Source organism: Mobula hypostoma, chromosome 17, assembly GCF_963921235.1.
Source record: "Mobula hypostoma chromosome 17, sMobHyp1.1, whole genome shotgun sequence".
Classification (NCBI taxonomy): Eukaryota; Metazoa; Chordata; class Chondrichthyes; order Myliobatiformes; family Myliobatidae; genus Mobula; species Mobula hypostoma.
Genome location: NC_086113.1, coordinates 44,394,892 through 44,414,442, shown reverse-complemented (window position 1 = coordinate 44,414,442; position 19,551 = coordinate 44,394,892). Strand labels below are relative to the sequence as shown.

Genomic DNA, 19,551 nt, shown 5'->3' with positions numbered 1-19,551 from the left:
GAAAATAGCGACAATTTTTTGAAGTATGGGGCCGTATCACAAAATGACAGAATAATTGAGTTCATACACTGAACAATTTGAATAATTTGCACTGGCAAGTCAAATTTCAGGTGATATTCATGTTCCAACTTTTCTGTGATGGGTGCAAAAACATTTAATTTATTACACAGTCTAGTGCAACCTGCTAACCCTAGCAATAAGCCTTATGAGGTCACAGTTAAAGCCTTAAAGGACTACTTTTCACCTAAACTTTTATTGTTGAAAGGTTCAGATTTCATAAAAGGAATCGAGACAAAGGCGAGCCTATTTCATAGTTTGTGGCAGTGCTGAAGCAATTGCCTGAACACTGATTTTGGGCCGTCGCTGAATAACATGCTCCATGATAGGCTTTTACTTGGTCTGTGTAAGTGCGGCAATTCAGAAGCATTTGCTTACAGAATACAGACTAACATTACAGAAGGCAACACACATCAAAGTTGTTGGTGAATGCAGCAGGCCAGGCAGCATCTCTAGGAAGAGGAACAGTCAACGTTTCAGGCCAAGACCCTTCGTCAGGACTGAATTCATTACAGAAGGCAATTGAGTTTAATGCATTTATGGAGATGGCAGTTAAAGAAGCACAGCTATTAAGCACATCTTCCCAAGTTCATAAAGTTTCTACTGACTTTAAGAATAAGACACCTATTAGCATTAAATGTTAACACTGTGGCAAAAGAGGGCATTTGGCAAAAAGTATAAGGATTCAGATTGCCAAAGCTGACAAAAAAAGGGACATATTGAACACACCTAAAAATAAAAAGTTACTATCAACCAAAAATACTGATAAAGAAAAATCAGTTTTGGAAAAACAAAAAGAAACCTGAACCAGGTGGAGCATACTGAGGATGGACTAAGTGACTCTCGCACAGTGGCTGAAGCAGCTTTACATGTTTTATCTGATTCAGGACACAAAGACGCCTACTGGGTGACCCTTGTTTGTATGGGGCCACAGTGAGGATGCAGCTGGACACGATGTGCTGAAGTATCGCTGGTGTCAGAGACAGTTAACAAGGGGAAATTGCGGCATCTCACCCCAAAAAGGCCAAGGTTGACTTTAAAGACTTACACTGGTGAGGTTGTTCCAGTGAGGGGAGAAGTACATGTTACAGTGGAGATTAATGAACAGAGAAAACAATTTCCACTGTACATTGTTAAAGGTAGTTACCCTGCTCGTGGTTGGAGCAGCTCAACCACAACTGGCACAAAGTGCATTTGATTTGTAGAAGCACAGGTCTATAAGAGGTTTAGAGGAAACTTACAGAAGTATTCACCAGAGAACTGGGCTATACGAAAGGAATCACTGCTAACCCCAACATGACACCTAAATGCCTGAAGGAAAGACCTGTTGCTTGTGCCCTCAAATCAAAGGTAGAGGCTGAATTGGAAAGACTGGCCCAGAGTAACTAGTGTGTGTAAGTAAAACCAGTGTTTCCTATCCTAAAAGTACATTGGTCTCTAAGACTTTGCAGAGACTTCAAGGTAAGCATAGATCAAGTTCGTACAACTTGAACGATATCCTCTTTCCCTCTCGGAAGACATTTTTGGAGGACTGGGCGGAGGACAGACATTTAGTAGGATTGACGTGTTTCAAGCATAATTGCAGATGCACGTGGAGCCGGAGTCACAGGAACTGTTGACCGTAGTGACTCACAAAGGAATGTTCAGCTACCGAACATTTAGCATCATCTCGGCTCCCGCAATGGACCAGATCCTGAGCAGGTTGACAGGGGTGCAGTGCTATTTGGAAGACTTACTCATCACTGTGAAAAATCAGCATGAGCACCTGCAAAACCCAGATGCTACACTGCAATGACTCCAGGAATATGGGCTAAGGGTACTGGCGGGCAAGTGTGAGTTCTTTTGACCTTTAATTGAATATTTGAGCTATGTGGTCAACAACTCAGGGCTTCACAAGGCACTGTCAAAGGTGAAGACAATTGTGGAGGCTTCAAAGCCAGAGAATACAAGTCAATTACAATCTTTCTTAGGGCTACTAACATACCGCATAAAGTTTGTTCCTAATCTAGCTAGCGTGCTGAAACAACTTCATGAGCTTTTAAATGAATGAACATACTGGCACTGGACAGATCACAGTGAAGAGGCTTTTAAAAAGGCTAAAACAGCTTTGTCACTATCTGAAGCACTCACACACTTCAATCTGTCATTGCTCATAGAGTTGGCCTGTGACACATTACCCTATGGTGTGGGGGCTGTTATTTCACACATTATGTCGTTGGTGAAGAGCGTCCAATCACTTTCATCTTGAGGATACTATTCAAGGCAGGAAGAAGTAAGTGACCTGGGCTGATCTTTGGAAAGCCGAACTACACTGCATCCAATTTCTCATCCAGGCACTGTATGATGTGCTTCCAAGCCCATCAAACTTGCACACATGGGGCAAGGCAGAGTCATCTGCGTGCCCACTGTGCTCCAAGCGAGGAACCCTGGAGCACATCCTCAGCGGCTATGCAAGGGCACTTGGTGAGGAACGGTACAGGTGGAGTCATGATGCAATCCTGGGCATATTACGATCAAGGAACGGGTCTGTAGCCCAGATATTGAACTTTTTGCTGTTGGACTCCGGTCATATTATTTGCCAAGGGAAATCACGCATGCAATTGTAGTTGTTGTATACATCCCTCCCTCGGCCAACCTGACGGCAGCGTGTAACATCATTTACACCGTCAGAGCCAGACTACAAACCCAGCACCCGAGTGACCTCATTACCATCTCGGGTTACCATGGCTAGAACACTGCCCAACTTCACGCAATATGTGAGCTGTACAACCAGAGGGGAGAGGACTCTGGATTTGATGTACGCTAACGTTAAGGATGCATATAGCTCCTCTCCCCTCCCCCCACTGGGAAGGTCAGATCACAACCTGGTGCATCTAAAACCCTCCTATGTGCCTCTGGTGAAGAGTAAACCTGCAACCTCGAGGACAGTGAGAAAATGGTTGGAGGAGGCTTATGAGATGCTCCAGGGTTGTTTTGAGGTGACAGACTGGCAGGCACACTGTGAGCCACATGGAGAGGATATTGATGGGCTCACAGAGTGCATCACTGATTACATTAACTTCTGTGTGGTCTGCAATGTTCCGACAAGAACTGTCCGTTGTTATTCAAATAACAAGCCATGGGTGACAAAGGACATTAAGGACATCCTGAACGCTAAAAAGAGGGCGTTTAGAGATGGAAATAGGGAGGGGCTGAGGGCAACACAGAGTGACCTGAAGGCCAGGATCAGGGAGGCTAAAGACAGGTACAGGAGGAAGCTTGACTGGGAACTCCAGCAGAACAACATGAGAGAGGTCTGGAGGGGGATGAGGACCATCACTGGGTTCCGGCAAACTGGCAACAGGGGAGCGGAAGGCAGTGAGGACAGGGCCAATGAACTTAACCTGTTCTTTAACAGATTTGACAGTGTGGCCCCTGCCCATCCCCCACATGAGTCATCTGTTGTCGGCCCCCAACTAACACATATTCCACTCTCCCCTCCTACCCCTCCTCACAGTTCCCTGCTCTCATGATTATACCCTTTCCCCACACGAAACCACCACAGTGGGCTTCACAGCTGAACAGGTGAGAAGACAGCTGAAACGTCTCAAACCAAGCAAGGCTGCAGAACTGGATGGTGTCAGTACCAGGGTGCTCAGAGCCTGTGCACCTCAGCTATGTGGAGTACTTTGCCATGTATTCAACCTGAGCCTGAGGCTCTGGAGGGTTCCTGTACTGTGGAGGACATCCTGCCTCGTCCCTGTGCAGAAGACGCCGCGCCCCAGCGGCCTCAATGACTACAGACCGGTGGCGTTGACCTCCCACATCATGAAGACCCTGGAGAGACTTGTTCTGGAGCTGCTCCGGCCTATGGTCAGGCCACACTTAGATCCCCTCCAGTTCGCCTACCAGCCCCGACTAGGAGTTGAGGATGCCATCGTCTCCCTGCTGATCTGTGTCTACACCCACCTGGACAAGCCAGTGAGCACTGTGAGGGTCATGTTTATTGACTTCTCCAGTGCGTTCAACACCATCCGCCCTGCTCTGCTGGGGGAGAAGCTGACAGCGATGCAGGCGTCATAGGAGGTCATTCCTGCCGGTGGCCATCAAACTTTACAACTCCTCCCTTGGAGGGTCAGACACCCTGAGCCAATAGTCCTGGACTTACTTCATAATTTACTGGCATAATTTACATATTACTATTTAACTATCTATGGTTCTATTACTATTTATTATTTATGGAGCAACTGTAACTAAACCCAATTTCCCCCGGGATTAATAAAGTATGACTATGACTATTAACCAGGGAGCACTCACTATTGTCTTTGGAGTTCCGTCAATTCCTCTTTGGACGACGATTGACGCTACTGGCAGATCACTGCCTTTTACATCAATTTTTGGTCCACATGCAAGTCATAGTCATACTTTATTGATCCCAGGGGAAATTGGTTTTTGTTACAGTTGCACCATAAATAATTAAATAGTAATAAAACCATAAATAGTTAAATAGTAATATGTAAATTATGCCAGGAAATAAGTCCAGGACCAGCCTATTGGCTCAGGGTGGGGACTGACCCTACAAGGGAGGAGTTGTAAAGTTTGATGGCCACAGGCAGGAATGACTTCCTATGACGCTCTGTGTTGCATCTCGGTGGAATGAGTCTCTGGCTGAATGTACTCCTGTGCCCAACCAGTAGATTATGTAGTGGATGGGAGACATTGTCCAAGATGACATGCAACTTGGACAGCATCCTCTTTTCAGACACCACCGTGAGAGAGTCCAGTTCCATCCCCACAATATCATTGGCCTTACGAATTAGTTTGTTGATTCTGTTGGTGTCTGCTACCCTCAGCCTGCTGCCCCAGCACACAACAGCAAACATGATCGTACTGGCCACCACAGACTCGTAGAACATCCTCAGCATTGTTCCGGCAGATGTTAAAGGACCTCAGTCTCCTCAGGAAATAGATGGCTCTGACCCTTCTTGTAGACAGCCTCAGTGTTCTTTGACCAGTCCAGTTTATTGTCAATTCGTATCCCCAGGTATTTGTAAACCTTCACCATGTCCACACTGACCTCCTGGATGGAAACAGGGGTTGCCGGTACCTTAGCTCTCCTCAGGTCTACCACCAGCTCCTTAGTCTTTTTCACATTAAGCTGCAGATAATTCTGCTCAGACCATGTGACAAAGTTTCCTACAGTAGCCCTGTATTCTGCCTCATCTCCCTTGCTGATGCATCCAGTTATGGCATAGTCATCAGAAAACTTCTTCCTGGTTCCTTCCCTGGTTGCTGTCGAATAAAACGTTGCCTCTGTTACTCCCTGCACATCAGTACTATATAAAGTATGGGTGGTCCCATTTGAATGCTGATGGATGTTCCAGACTTCCCTCAGCTCTTACAGCTCCAGAGCCATCCTGAAAGAGATCTTTTACTTCAACAAAGTACGTACAACTCCGACAACACAAGTCCAAAAGCACAAGTGTGCTGACCCTGTTCTATGTAAAGAGATGGACTTAGTAACTCATGGAAATGAAACCTAACTATAGAATTGAAACCTTATCAGGTTTGATGGAAGAAGCTCACGGTCCAAGCTGGATGTTTACTATGGGGCTACCGTGTTGTTATTCCTCCACCATGAAGAAAGCAAGTGTTTGTTGAGCTGTATACGGGACACTGTGGCATAGTGTGCATGAAAGAAATTGCACACTGCTATTCCTGGTGGCCAGGAATGGATGTAACAATTGAAGAAAATGCCAAAACATGCCCACGTTGTCAGGGAATGAGAAATGTTCCTCAAGTGGCTTGTTTGCATCCATGAGAATGGCCTGAAGAATGATGACAGAGGATTTTGCAGGATATGTAGAAGGCCATATGTTCTTGATCACAGTGGACACATCCAGCAAATGGCCCGAGGTTGCCACCATGAAGAGTACTGTATCTGAAAAATGCATTGAGGAGCTATGTTCTATCTTTAGCCGTTTTAGGCCTCCTCAACAACTTGTAAGTGACAGTGGCCCACAACTCCTGTCTGAAGAGTTAAAGACACTTATGGAAGCAAATGGTATTTATCACATCAAGTCAGCACCATGTCATTCAGCCACTAATGGCCTTGCTGAATGACTCATATAAACAATGAAACAAGCCCTCAGGACTTCAGTGGAAAGTGGATCCCTTAGCCAGTGTCTTAGCAGTTTCTTGCTGACATACCACAACATATCTCGCCACCACCAAAATGGGTCCAGCCACTTCACTAATGAAAAGACAGCTTCACACCCGGTTTGATCTGCTTAGACCCCCAAACACAGAACAGATTATACTAAACGGATGGAAACTCCAAGCAGAGAGACATACCAAAGCAAAGTACAGAAACTTCACAGCAAGAGAGAGAGTACTTGCCCAAAACTATATCTCTGGAACAAAGTGGATATCTGTGACAGTGGTGGCACAAACTGGTCCTGTGTCATACACGATGGAAACTAGTAACCACCACATCTGGAGAAGGCACATTGGTCAGCTGTTTCCACTTCTGAGGCTACTGAAAACCAATACAAACTGACCAATCCAGATCCTGTTGTAGAAATCAGACAGGATTCTGATACAACTTCAGAACTTCAGTTAAGATCTAATGACACAGCCAGTGCTCTTACATCACCTGTGATTTCTGAGGTGCCCACCACTGACAATGCAGTGCCCAAACCAAGATCTATACATACAACACCAAGAGATAAAATGGCCTTGGCGACAATCCTAGGTCATCAGTTCCCTCGCGGGCATAGGTGGCCTCGAGACAGATTGAATCTCTAGTTTAGTGACTAACCCTTAGCACATGGAGCAGAGTAATCCCCAGGGTTACATCTGGTAACAGAGACAGTCTACCCTCTCTCCCTAGTTTAGAAAAAAAATGATGTTGATTGAATTTGACAATTACTCCATTGAATGTTAATAGTTCAGCACCTGGTCGGTGTATGGGAAGGGGGTGAGAACTTTAAAATATGAGGGGAGAGGGAAATGTTATGTATTCATGTATATTTTGACTCTTACAGGTCGCTGTCAAGCTTCCTGTGTATTACATACTGAACATCATGTGAGAGGGCATTCTGGGTAGATGACTTAAAAGTAAAATAAACAGCTGGCCTTTTATTCTCCATTTCTCCGTCTTACATGTGTGTTACACATGGCCACCTGGCTTCCTATTACCACAAACATAACATACGCAACTTTTGATCTTGGCTGTCATCATAATGCATAACTGAGAGATTGTTGCACTGTCAGAGAAGCTGCTTTAAGTTAAGAAGTAAAACCAAAGATGGCTCTGTCCTCTGAAGTCAAGATAAAACATCCCAAGGCACTATTTCAAAAAGATAAGAGGAACTTTCCCTGATACCAACATTAAACACTGAAGCATCATCTGGTACTTTGCTGTGTGTGAAACTTTGAACTGGGTGTCACAGTTCATAAATTAAAGCAATATATTTGACTCTAAATTATTAATTGGCTTTGAAGTACTCAGGGTGGAAATGATGCCAAGAAGACACTGGGTAAACTGGAAGTTAGTTTTCTTCTGATTACTTTTAATTCATCTTCTGGCACCCTTACCTAAAGATTAAGAGTAGGTTTATTGAGGAACTTGTGTGTAATCTTAACTTGATGCAGCCTTTTTTTTTATGTCTTTCCAGGTGTGAACATAAAAGTGACTTGATATGGTCACTGCAAGATGAAAAGTTATAGGGGACTTTAGAGCATCAAATCAAACAAAAGCAGGTATCAGACAAAAGTTGTCACAAAGTTTAAATCTTTTTTCTGTTCTTCTGGTGACATAACAATCTTGACTATATTTCCAATAAGTCTAATACATTACTGCTATGGAATAGATCTTTAAATGTCCTAACTGGTATACCTAAATCCAGCAGTACTTCATTTTAAAATGCAGGTTATTAACTTGCTGATTTGATTTTACTGAATTGAATATATATATAAAAACTTGAAAGTTTGCCTAACGGTGTAAGTGGTAAAATTAGTGGTGAACTTTCTCAGAACAAAAGTTACTGCCATAAGGTTGAGCTGCGCCTTTTCACCTTTTGAAGGGGATAATGGCAGGTAGTGTTGTCAGCCATTCTATAGAGCTACTGCACTGGATTCCGCACTGGATGTCAAGACAGAGCTCTATTATCAAGCAATTTTCTAGGAAATTAATAAACACTTGACATTAAAACAGGATTGATGTGGAAAGATACACCTTGCTCTGCTGCCAGTGCATGATCGTCTAAAAAGGAATGCTTAAGTGAGTGTAATTAAGGCTACACTTGGAAGTGGTTTAGTAAAGCAAGGAAATGTGAAGTATTGGCTTAGTCAGATATTCCCTGAAGTATTGTAACCTGACAAGGAATACTATTTGTTGTTTGAACATAAATTGAACACACAGGCATAAGTCCACACAGTATCATGGAATCGACACATTGTGGGCTTTGACATACTGCACAGCAAAGCCTCAGGATTTCAGAAACAGAACATAAAAGGAGCCAATTCAATCCATTGGGTCTTTTCTGGAGAATCCAGCCTTAATCCTATAGCTCTGCTACCTTCCCCATACTCATACCTACATCTGCTTTCAAGTGCACATAGGAACATAGAAAACCTACAGTACAATACAGGCACTTCAGCCCACAAAGTTGTGCCAAACATGTCCCTACGGTAGAAATTACTAGGCTTACCCATAAGCCTCTATTTTTCTAAGCTCCATGTACCTATCCAAAAGTCTCTTAAAAGACCCTAATGTATCCGTCTTCACCACTGTGGCCGGCAGCCCATTCCACGCACTCAACACTCTCTGTGTTTTAAAAAAAAACTTACCCCTAACATCTCCTCTGTACCTACTCCCCAGCACCTTAAACCTTTGTCCTCTTGTGGCAACCATTTCAGCCCCGGGAAAAAGCCCCTGACTCTCCACATGATCAATGCCTCTCATCATCTTATACACCTCTATCAGGGCACCTCTCATCCTCCATCGCTCCAAGGAGAAAAGGCTGAGATCACTCAAGCTGTTTACATAAGGCATGCTCCTCAATCCAGGCAACATCCTTGTAAATCTCCTCTGCACCTTCCTATGGCTTCCACATCCTTCCTGTAGTGAGGCGACCAAAACTGAGCACAGTACTCCAAGTGGGGTCTGACCAGGGTCCTATATAGCTGCAACATTACTTCTCGGCTCCTAAATTCATTTCCACAATTAATGAAGGCCAATACACTGTATGCCTTCTTAACCACAGAGTCAACCTGTGCAGCTGCTTTGAGTGTCCTACGGACTCGGACCCCAAGATCCCTCTGATCCTCCACTCTGCCAAGAGTCTTCATTAATACTATATTCTGCCATCATATTTGACCTACGAAAATGAACCACTTCACACTTATCTGGGTTGAACTCCATCTGCCACTTCTCAGCCCAGTTTTGCATCCTATCAATGTCTCGCTGTAACCTCTGCCAGCCCTCCACACTATCCACAGCACCTCCAACCTTTGTCATCAGCAAACATACTAACCCATTCCTCCAATCCCTCATCCAGGTCATTTATAAAAATCACAAAGAGTAATGGTCCCAGAACACATCCCAGAGGCACATCACTGGTCACCGACCTCCATGCGGAATATGACCCGTCTACAACCACTGTTTGCCTTCTGTGGGCAAGCCAGTTCTGGATCCACAAAGCAATGTCCCCTTGGATCTCATGCCTCCTTACTTTCTCAATAAGCCTTCGAAACGCCTTGCTGAAATCCATTTACACTACATCTACTGCTCTTCCTTCATCAATGTGTTTATTCACATCCTCAAAAAATTCAATCAGGCTCGTAAGGCACAGCCTGCCCTTGACAAAGCTATTGTTGACTATTCCTAATGATATTATAATTCTCCAAATGTTCATAAATCCTGCCTCTCAGGATATTCTCCATCAACTTACCAACCACTAAAGTAAGCCTCACTGGTCTATCTGGGCTATCTCTACTCCCTTTCTTGAATAAAGGAACAACATCCGAACCCTCCAATCCTCCAGGACCTCTCCCATCCCCATTGATGTTTCAAAGATCATCGTCAGAGACTCAGCAATCTCCTCCCTCGCCTCCCACAGTAGACTGGGGTACATCTCATCCGGTCCCGGCGACTTATCCAATTTGATGCTTTCCTAAAGCTCCAGCACATCCTCTTTCTTAATATCCACATGCTCAAGCTTTTCAGTCTGCTGCAAGTCATCACAACAATCACCAAGATCCTTTCCCATAGTGAATAGTGAAGTAAAGTATTCATTAAGTACCTCAGCTATTTCCTCCGGTTCCATACACACTTTCCCACTGTTACACTTGATAGGTCCTATTCTTTCACGCCTTATCCTCTTGCTCTTCACATACTTGTAAAATGCCTTCGGGTTTTCCTTAATTCCGCCTGCCAAGGCCTTCTCATGGCCTCTTCTGGCTCTCCTAATTTCCTTTTTAAGCTCCTTTCTGTGAGCCTTATAATTCTCTAGATCTCTAACATTACCTAACTTTCTGAACCTTTTGTAAGCTTTTCTTTTCTTCTTAACTAGATTTATTACAGCCTTTGTACACCACGGTTCCTGTACCCTACCATAACTTCCCTGTCTCATTGGAACGTACCTATGCAGAACGCCACGCAAATATCCCCTGAACATTTGCCACATTTCTTCCGTACTTTTCCCTGAGAACATCTGCTCCAAATTTAAGCTTCCAATTTCCTGCCTGATAGCCTCATATTTCCCCTTTCTCCAATTAAACACTTTTCTAACTTGTCTGTTCCTATCTCTCTCCAATGCTATTGTAAAGGAGATAGAATTATGATCACTATCTCCAAAATGCTCTCCCACTGAGAGATCTGACACCTGACCAGGATTGTTTCCCAATACTCAATCAAGTACAGATTCTCCTCTTGTAAGCTTATCTACATATTGTGTCAAGAAACCTTCCTGAACATACCTAACAAACTCCACCCCATCTAAAGCCCTTGCTCCAGGGAGATGGCAATCGATATTTGGGAAATTAAAATCTCCCATCACAACACCTCTTATTATTACACTTTTCCAGGATCTGTTTCCCTATCTGCTCCTCGGTATGCCTGTTACTATTAGGCGGCCTATAAAAAGACACCCAGTAAAGTTATTGACCCCCTCCTGTTCCTAACCTCCACCCACAGAGACTTCATAGACAATCCCGCCATGACATTCACTTTTTCTGCAGCCGTGACACTATTTCTGATCAACAGTGCCACGCCCCACCTCTTTTGCCTCCCTCCCTGTCCTTTCTGAAGCATCTAAAACCCAGCACTTGAAGTTATCATTCCTGTCCCTGAGCCATCCAAGTCTCTGGTCATCACATCATAGCTCCAAGTACAGATCTCTATTTGTGAACCACCCGCCTTTTCCCTAGTCTCTTCAGTTCGGTTCCCACCCCCCCCAACAATTCTAGTTTACATTTGCCCCAGTAACCTTAGCAAACCTTCCTGCCAACATATTGGTCCCCCAGGATTCAAGTGCAACCTGTCCCTTTTGTACAAGTCACACCTGCCCCAAAAGAGGTCCCAATGATCCAAAAATCTGGATCCCTGCCCCCGCTCCAATCCCTCAGCCGTGTAGTTATCCTTCACCTCATTATATTCCTATACTCACTAATCCCGAGATTACTACCTTTGCGGTCCTGCTTTTCAACTTCCTAACTCCCTGTAGTCTTTTTTTCAGGACCTCTTACCTTTTCCTACCTATGTCATTGGTACCAATATGTACCACGACCTCTGGCTTTTCTCCCTCCCACTGCAGGATATCCTGGATGCGATCTGAAACATCCCGGACCCTGGCACCTGGACGGCAAACTTACTATCCGAGTGTCTTTCCTGTGTCCACAGAATCACTTGTCTGACCCCCTAACTATAGATTCCCCTATCACTGCTGCCTTCCTCGTCCTTTCCCTACCCTTCTGAGTCACAGGGCTGGACTCTGTGCCAGTGGCACGGCCACTGTTGCTTCCCCCAGTTAGGCTGTACCCCACAACAGTACTCAAAAAGGAGTACTTATTGTCAAGGGGTACAGCCACATGGGTACTCTCTAGTACCTGACTCTTCCCCTTCCCTCTGCTGACTGTTACTCACCTGTCTGTCTTCCGTGGCCCCAGTGTGACCACCTGCCTATAACTCCTTTCTATCACCTGTTACGTACCCCGTAACTGGGTTGCCAAACCAGCAGAAATGGATCACTCAGTTGGAGTCTGGAGTACTAGAACTAAGAAAGTTTTATTAAAGAAGCAAGCAACACAGTAATCGAAAGGATAATAAATGCAACAGTTCAGCGATGATAAACACACGTGCACAGAATTAAGATAACAGCATCAATCAAGCTCCATCGTTGTCCAGGGGTAAATGACCAAATTTCAAAGTGACTCAAAGTTCAGTCCAGTTTAGTAGTTCAGTTCGCAGTAATCGTTGCCATGGCGATGGACAATGTGGGGGGAGAGAGAGAGCGAGAACAGGAACAACTGATCATTCAAAACACGGCTTCACTCACAGACCGGCGAGATGGCTCACAAGCAGCTTTTGGGCGGGTCCTTGGTGATGTCACCTGAGGTCACCGACTGTGACCCCTCCCGGCACCCAGGCAAGGGCGGACACACACCGGGTTCCCGCTGATCGTACCTTTCCACCCTGGCCGTTGTCTGGTACTTCCCACCGACTCGTGAGAAGCGTACCGCTTCCAGGGTCTCGTTACCTCGGATGGCGTGTGTGTCGCCTTAGCGAACCGGTCCCATTTTATCCCCCTGCTGGGGTATCGCCTGTCCATCACTTCAAACAGTTCAAGGTTCAAAGGGGGGGGAGCCGCTCCAGACAGCTCTCTCTCCCGTCCCTTCATTACACATCTCCAGACGCTGTTCCATTGTTCCTTATCTCTCCTTCCCCTGAGGGCAGGTGGCAGACCACTTGCTGATGTCACTGATGCTAACCTAGGCCAGCAAACATCTTAATTTTATGTGTATTCTCGTCACACACCTACTCGCTCTCCCTGACCAGACGAAGGTCATGGAGCTGCATCTCCAGTTCCGTAACGTGGTCCCTTAGGAGCTGCAGCTCGACACACCGGGTGTAGATATGGCCGTCCGGGAGGCTGGGAGACTCCAAGACCTCCCACATCTGACACCGAGCACAGAAAACCGGCCTCACACACATACTTCCTTTCTGCAATTAATGCAGGTAAACCTACCTCGCCTCGTTACTGCCTAAGCCCATTGAGCCAAAGCCCTGTCACTTTGCTACCTCTCACTCCACTGCCTGCTCCAAACAGTTGGATCTGGCAGTCTTCTTTTTAAACTTTTCCTGCTCTACTGGCTGACGTCACGTGCCTGCGCAGTCTTGCATCTCTTTTACCCTGAGTAGTAAAATGCCTTCACTCCAGTTGAAGTTGAAAGATTATAAATACTCAGAAGTATTTGTCCAATGTGACTTCATCAAATATTATACTCTACAAATCATGTTCTTAATGCTGTTTATTTATTTGCATTTGCAGAGTTTGTCTTCTTTTGCACATTGGTTGTTGATGTGTAGTACTTAATTGATTATATTGTATTTCTTTGTTCTACTGTGAATGTCTGCAAGAAAATGAATCTCAGGGTAGTTATGGTGACATATGCATACTTCAATAATAAATTTACTTTGAACTTTGAAGATTTTGGAGATGTTTAGGTATAGTTAATTAGTATTAAGAAAGAATTATTCTCTAGAGAGTTCCTGGAGGATATATTTTTGATTTTTTTTTTCTTAAAGTCAAAGCTAAAGAGTCTCAAGTTGTGTAATGTGAGGGCACTCCCACAAAGTCTGCAAGACCAAAGGGTACCTATGCTAATCCATCCAATTCTATTCTCCCTTTTTTCCCATTAACTCCTCCACATTCCAACACTTATTTATATACAAAGGACAATTTACTGTGGCCAATTGGTCTACCAACTCGTGCATCTTTGAGATGAGTGTTTAAATGAGAAGAAACCCATGCATTCAGCGGGAAATCTTTTGAACCTTGCACAGCAGCAGGTTTGAATCTGGGTCACCGAGGCTATGAGACAGGCACTCTGCTTGTGCATCACTGTGCTACCCACTAATATCCAACGTTTTTCACCCTCACTCCCATCGTTGATGGGTGTGCTGGCAGGAAAACATCCTGCAGTGTTAGTTCAAAGCCATGACACAACAGGAGATTAATCTTCAAACTTTGTGAAGTTCTTCAGAGCAGGGAATTGGAAAGGTTTCAGCACTGGTATTCTCATCACCATCTTAGAATGTCAGAGAATTGTTGTGACATCAAACCCATGCTGGCACCTTGTAGAGCAATCCTTTGGGTGCACTTCCCAGTTCACTTCCAAAAGGCCTGATCCCTTCTGAAGGTGCTGACTTACATTAGGTTGAGAATTACCAGCATTATTCCAATGTGTTAAAGCCGGAAAGATATTCAGGGCCACATCCTTCCGGTCTCTACCATTTTTGATTCGTGTTATAGTTTATTGTGTTCGTCCCATGGGAATAAGCTGTTTCATTGTTTTGATCAGTGGATGTGCTTGCAAAGGCAATAGTGAAAATGTCTAGCTACCACTGGCATTGTTCCAAACAAATTTTGTGTGTGTGCTTATAGTAGATTGATGAGACTGAACCAGTATTTAGCTGGATTCAGTCAGCACACAATCACTCCAAATGATATATTTTGTCAGGTTCCAGCTGTATGTCTCTCCAAGGCCATTTCTGGTCTCCTGCTGAGATTCAGCTGAATCCACTGAGGTAACTTCAAAGCAGGAAGATATCCTTCCACAGCAGATTAGCTCAATATCTGACAGTCATGGAAAGCTGCCAGTCAGGATGTCACTAGCTTCCAAATACAAGCTGCTCCACAAATAGCTGTTGGGATTTTGGATTTTAAGAGCTTTCAACCAAGGCATATGTGGTTGGGTAAATGAAATGACAGTTTTAAAATGTAGATATCAGGATACCGTATTCTCAGTTTTTGTGTCAGAGAAAGTCTCCACCAGGAAAGATTAAAAATATTAGTTCAGCTGGAGGTAATGTTGTTTTACTACCAAATTAGTTTAATGACACTGGGCTGAACTTTCATTAGCCATCAGCCTCACATGTCAGTGCTTTTGGTTGTGGAGTGGGTATTGGCAGAAAGGACCAAAATGTGATGTATTTTGCTTTGAGGCTGAAAAAGAGTCGACTACCAATTGGTGAGGTGAAAAGTAATTAAAACATAGATGTCAATATGAATTTTAAGTTGAAGTGGTTAATTTGTCTGTTACACAACACTGAGCTTAGCTCAAAGACTTTTATTCAGGATAGCCTCTTGGCGTAGATGTGGATTAATAATAGAAGTATATTTCTATGACAAAGCTATGGCCTAGAAATTCTTTTAAATAATGCCATTTTATTTCAGTTACATTGATTTTCACAAATCAACTGCATAAACAGCTCATTTCGTGTTATTCTGCAAATTCAACTGGGACAAGTGGGTATTCCTGTGAAAATGATTTTTTTTAATAACTGAACTAGATTAGGACCCAACAATATAAGACCGTGTGATATAGGAACAGAATTAGGCCATTTGAGCCATTGAGTCTGGTCCACCATTTCATCGTGGCTGATCCAGTTTTCCTCTCAGCCCTAATCTCCTGCCCCCTCCCTCCCCCCGTAGCCCTTCATACCCTGACCAATCAAGAGTCTATCAACCTCTGCCTTGCATATACATAAAGACTTGGCCTCCACAGCTGCCTGTGGGAAAGAATTCCACAGATTCACTATACTGTGACTAAAGAAATTCCTCCTCATCTCCATCTTAAAAGGGTGCCCCTCTGTTCTGGCTGTGTCCTCCCACCACAGGAAACATCCTCTCCGCATCCACTCTATTGAAGCCTTTCACCATTTGATAGGTTTTAAGTAGATCACTCCTCATTCTTCTGAATTGTAGTGAATACAGGCCCAGAGCCATCAAACATTCTTCACATGACAAGCAATTCAATCCTGGAATAATTTACATGAACCTCCTTTGAATCCTCTCCAGTTTCAGCACATCTTTTCTAAGATAAGGGGCTTGAAACTGCTCACAACACTCCAAGTGAGGCCTCACCAGTGCTCCATCAAGTTTCAACGTTACATCCTTGCTTCTATATTCTAGTCCTCTTGAAATGACTGCTAACATCACACTTGCCTTCCTCACTCAACCTGCATATTAACCTTCAGGGAATCCACTTATGTACCTGAAGAAACTGCTAGTATCCTCTTTAATGTTATTGGCTAGCTTACTTCCATATCCTATCTTTGCCTTCTTAATCACTTTTTTGCCTTATGGTGGTATTTGACACCTTCCTAATCCTCTAACTTCCCACTAGTTTTGGCTCTATTATATGCCTTCCCTTTCACTTTTATGTTGGCTTTGACTTCCCTTGTTAGCCATGGTTGAGTCATCTTGCCTTTAGAATACTTCTTCCTCTGTGGGATGTATGTAATCATTGTGCCTTTATATCCCTTTACAGTACTCCTCTGTAATATTGATACATCTGACTTTAGCTTCTCCTTCTCAAATTTCAAGGTGATTTTGATCATTTGATGGTCACTTCCCCTTAAGGTTCTTTTACCTTAAGCGCTCTAATCAATTCCAGTTCATTGCATAGAATAGCTGATCTTTAGTGGACTCAACCATGAGCTGCTCTAAAAAGCCAGCTTGTAGGCATTCCAAAAATTCCCCCTCTTAGAATCCAGCACCAACCTGATTTAGGAAGAGGTACAGTCCTAGAATGTCGACTGTACCTCTTCCTAGAGATGCTGCCTGGCCTGCTGCGTTCACCAGCAACTTTAATGTGTGTTGCTTGAATTTCCAGCATCTGCAGAATTACTGTTGTTTACCAACCTGATTTTCCCAATCTACCTGCATATTGAAGTCCCCCATGACCTGTAACATTGCCCTTTTTTCATGCATTTTCTATCTCCCTTTGTAATTTGTGGACCACATCCTTACTACTGTTTGGGGCTCTGTATACAACTCCCATCAGGGTCTTTTACCCTTGAAGTTCCTTAGCAATATCCACAATGATTCATCACCTTCCGGCCCTGTGTCATCTCTTTCTAATGATTTAAGTTTTTTTTTACGAACACAGCAATGCCGCCCCCTCTGCCTTCTTGCCTGTCCTTTTGATACAATAGGTATCCTTGGACATCAATGCATGAAGCCCTGAAAGACCCTTATACACGTTCTGGCAACACCTCTGCCTACCTTACCAGTGAAAGCTAATCCTTCCATCAAGTAGCTTCTGATCCCCTCTCTCCTTTCCATCAGCCTTTCCCACCATTCATTACCCGTCCCTGTCCTTGAGCCTGCAGCTCTGGTATCTGTCCAGTACCAAGGCTCTTGCTTGCTATCGTGTTTTGCTGAGCAGTAGGGAAATTCTAGGCAGTTTCTAGAATACATGGTCGGCAGAACATTGTGGGCAAAAAGACCAGTAATGTGCTGTAGATTTCTATATTCTTCGTTAAGACATGACTCCAGCCTGCAGCCCTGCACTACATTCAGAGACATAGAGCACAGAAACAGACTCTTTGTTGCACACCCCCCCCCACCAATATTCAGAGGCAAATCTTGTTCACTAACACATGGTCCACAGCCGTTCCTGCATTAGCAACTCAAGTGCTCGTTCAGACGGGAGGAGAGAAAGCAGCATGCCACGGGTACGCAGCCCTCCAGTGAAAAATAATATTGTATCCGTTAAATAGGGGCTGTGGACAATTCTGATTTGATGGAGACGGACGTGAGAGCACAGAGGAACATCTGGAAAAAATTTCTGAAACGCTCGTTCGCTGCTGTCGTTACTGCGTGGTCGGGAATCTTTCGGAGGGAAGGTCTCAAAATCCCTGGCTTTGCCCGCTATTGGCGACCAAGATGGAGGTCGAATCGCTCGGATAGAGATGGCGCTCAGTACTTAATGTCGGAGAGCTGATCAGAGCTCGAAGTTTTCAGATGACTCGGAGTCGGACCGTGGTGGGGTATGCCAGGGAGAGTTTTTCTTCCTTCTCCCGTCTGCGTGAGATGTGGGACATTTGAGAGATTTTGAATTTTTACTGTGCTCGTGGACTCCTTCATCAAGTTGTGGTATTGTTGCACTGTTGTAACTATATGTTATAATTATGTGGTTTTGTTAGTTTTTTTCAGTCTTGGTCTGTCCTGTGTTTTGTGATATCACACTGGAGGAAATATCACACCGGAGGAAAGCAGGATCTTCCAGTGGCCACACATTTTAATTCCACATCCCATTCCCATTCTGATATGTCCATCCACGGCCTCCTCTACTGTAAAGATGAAGCCACACTCAGGATGGAGGAACAACACCTTATATTCCATCTGGGTAGCCTCCAACCTGATGGCATGAATATTGACTTCTCTAACTTCCGCTAATGCCCCACTTCTCCCTTGTACCCCATCTGTTATTTATTTATATACACACATTCTTTTTCTCTCTCTCTCTCCTTTTTCTCCCTCTGTCCCTCTGACTATACCCCTTGCCCATCCTCTGGGTTTTCCCCCCTCCCCCTTTTCCTTCTCCCCGGACCTCCTGCCCCATGATCCTCTCATATCCCCTTTGCCAATCACCTGTCCAGCTCTTGGCTCCATCCCTCCCCTTCCTGTCTTCTCCTATCATTTTGGATCTTCCTCCCCCCCCCAACTTTCAAATCTCTTACTAGCTCTTCCTTCAGTTAGTCCTGACGAAGGGTCTCGGCCCGAAACGTTGACTGTACCTCTTCCTAGAGATGCTGACCGGCCTGCTGCGTTCACCAGCAACTTTGATGTGTGTTGGAGGAAATATTGTATCATTTCTTAATGCATGCATTACTAAGTGAAAATAAAAGAGGAATGTGTGTCTTCATAATCTATCTAGATGTTTAAATGTTGTTGAGAGTACCTGCCTCTTCCACTTCAAGAAAAATAAACCCAATCTATTTAATATATTTGAAAACACCTCAAATATATTGAGTTTATCATCATGTGCACAAGTATCTTTGTGCACAGTTACGATGATAATTATACAAAATTGACATGAAAGGATATATTAAAACAAAAATGTAGTCCATTGTAATGAAAAATGGTCAAAGTGGAGGATATAACGGTTGTTTTAATAATAATAGATAATGGAGATGGAAATAAAGTAAGGAATGAATGGATGGAAGTTTTAGAAGTGCCTATTATTAATAGATTCCATATTATTTCACAGATGATTCACCATTCTGAAGGAGGAATGCACTTTAAGAATGTCAGGATGTTAAACTAAATGGAGCAGGAGTAGGCTGTAGGCTGTATTCTTCATGCCTGTTTTGCTGTCACTAAGAACATGGCTGATCTCAGCTGGTTTCAATAGACACTTTTCTTCCTGTTCTAACTAATCAGTCATGGATTAAAAATCAATTTATCGAAGTAGGGAACTCCAATGACACTCAACCTTCTG

General features: G+C 44.0%; 1 protein-coding gene across 5 annotated transcripts in view; it reads left to right on the top strand.

Annotated features, from left to right (window-relative positions):
• The window catches only part of LOC134357983 (catenin delta-2-like), a 1,288,623-nt gene that overhangs the window by 227,487 nt on the left and 1,041,585 nt on the right, over positions 1-19,551 (top strand). For 4 of the 5 annotated variants that reach the window (XM_063069822.1, XM_063069826.1, XM_063069821.1 and 1 more), the window contains exon 2: positions 7,716-7,800. The exons of the other annotated variant lie outside the window; for it this stretch is intronic. The gene's annotated coding sequence lies outside the window, so the exon portion shown is untranslated. The remainder of the gene's footprint in view (positions 1-7,715; positions 7,801-19,551) is intronic. 5 annotated transcript variants of the gene reach the window in all.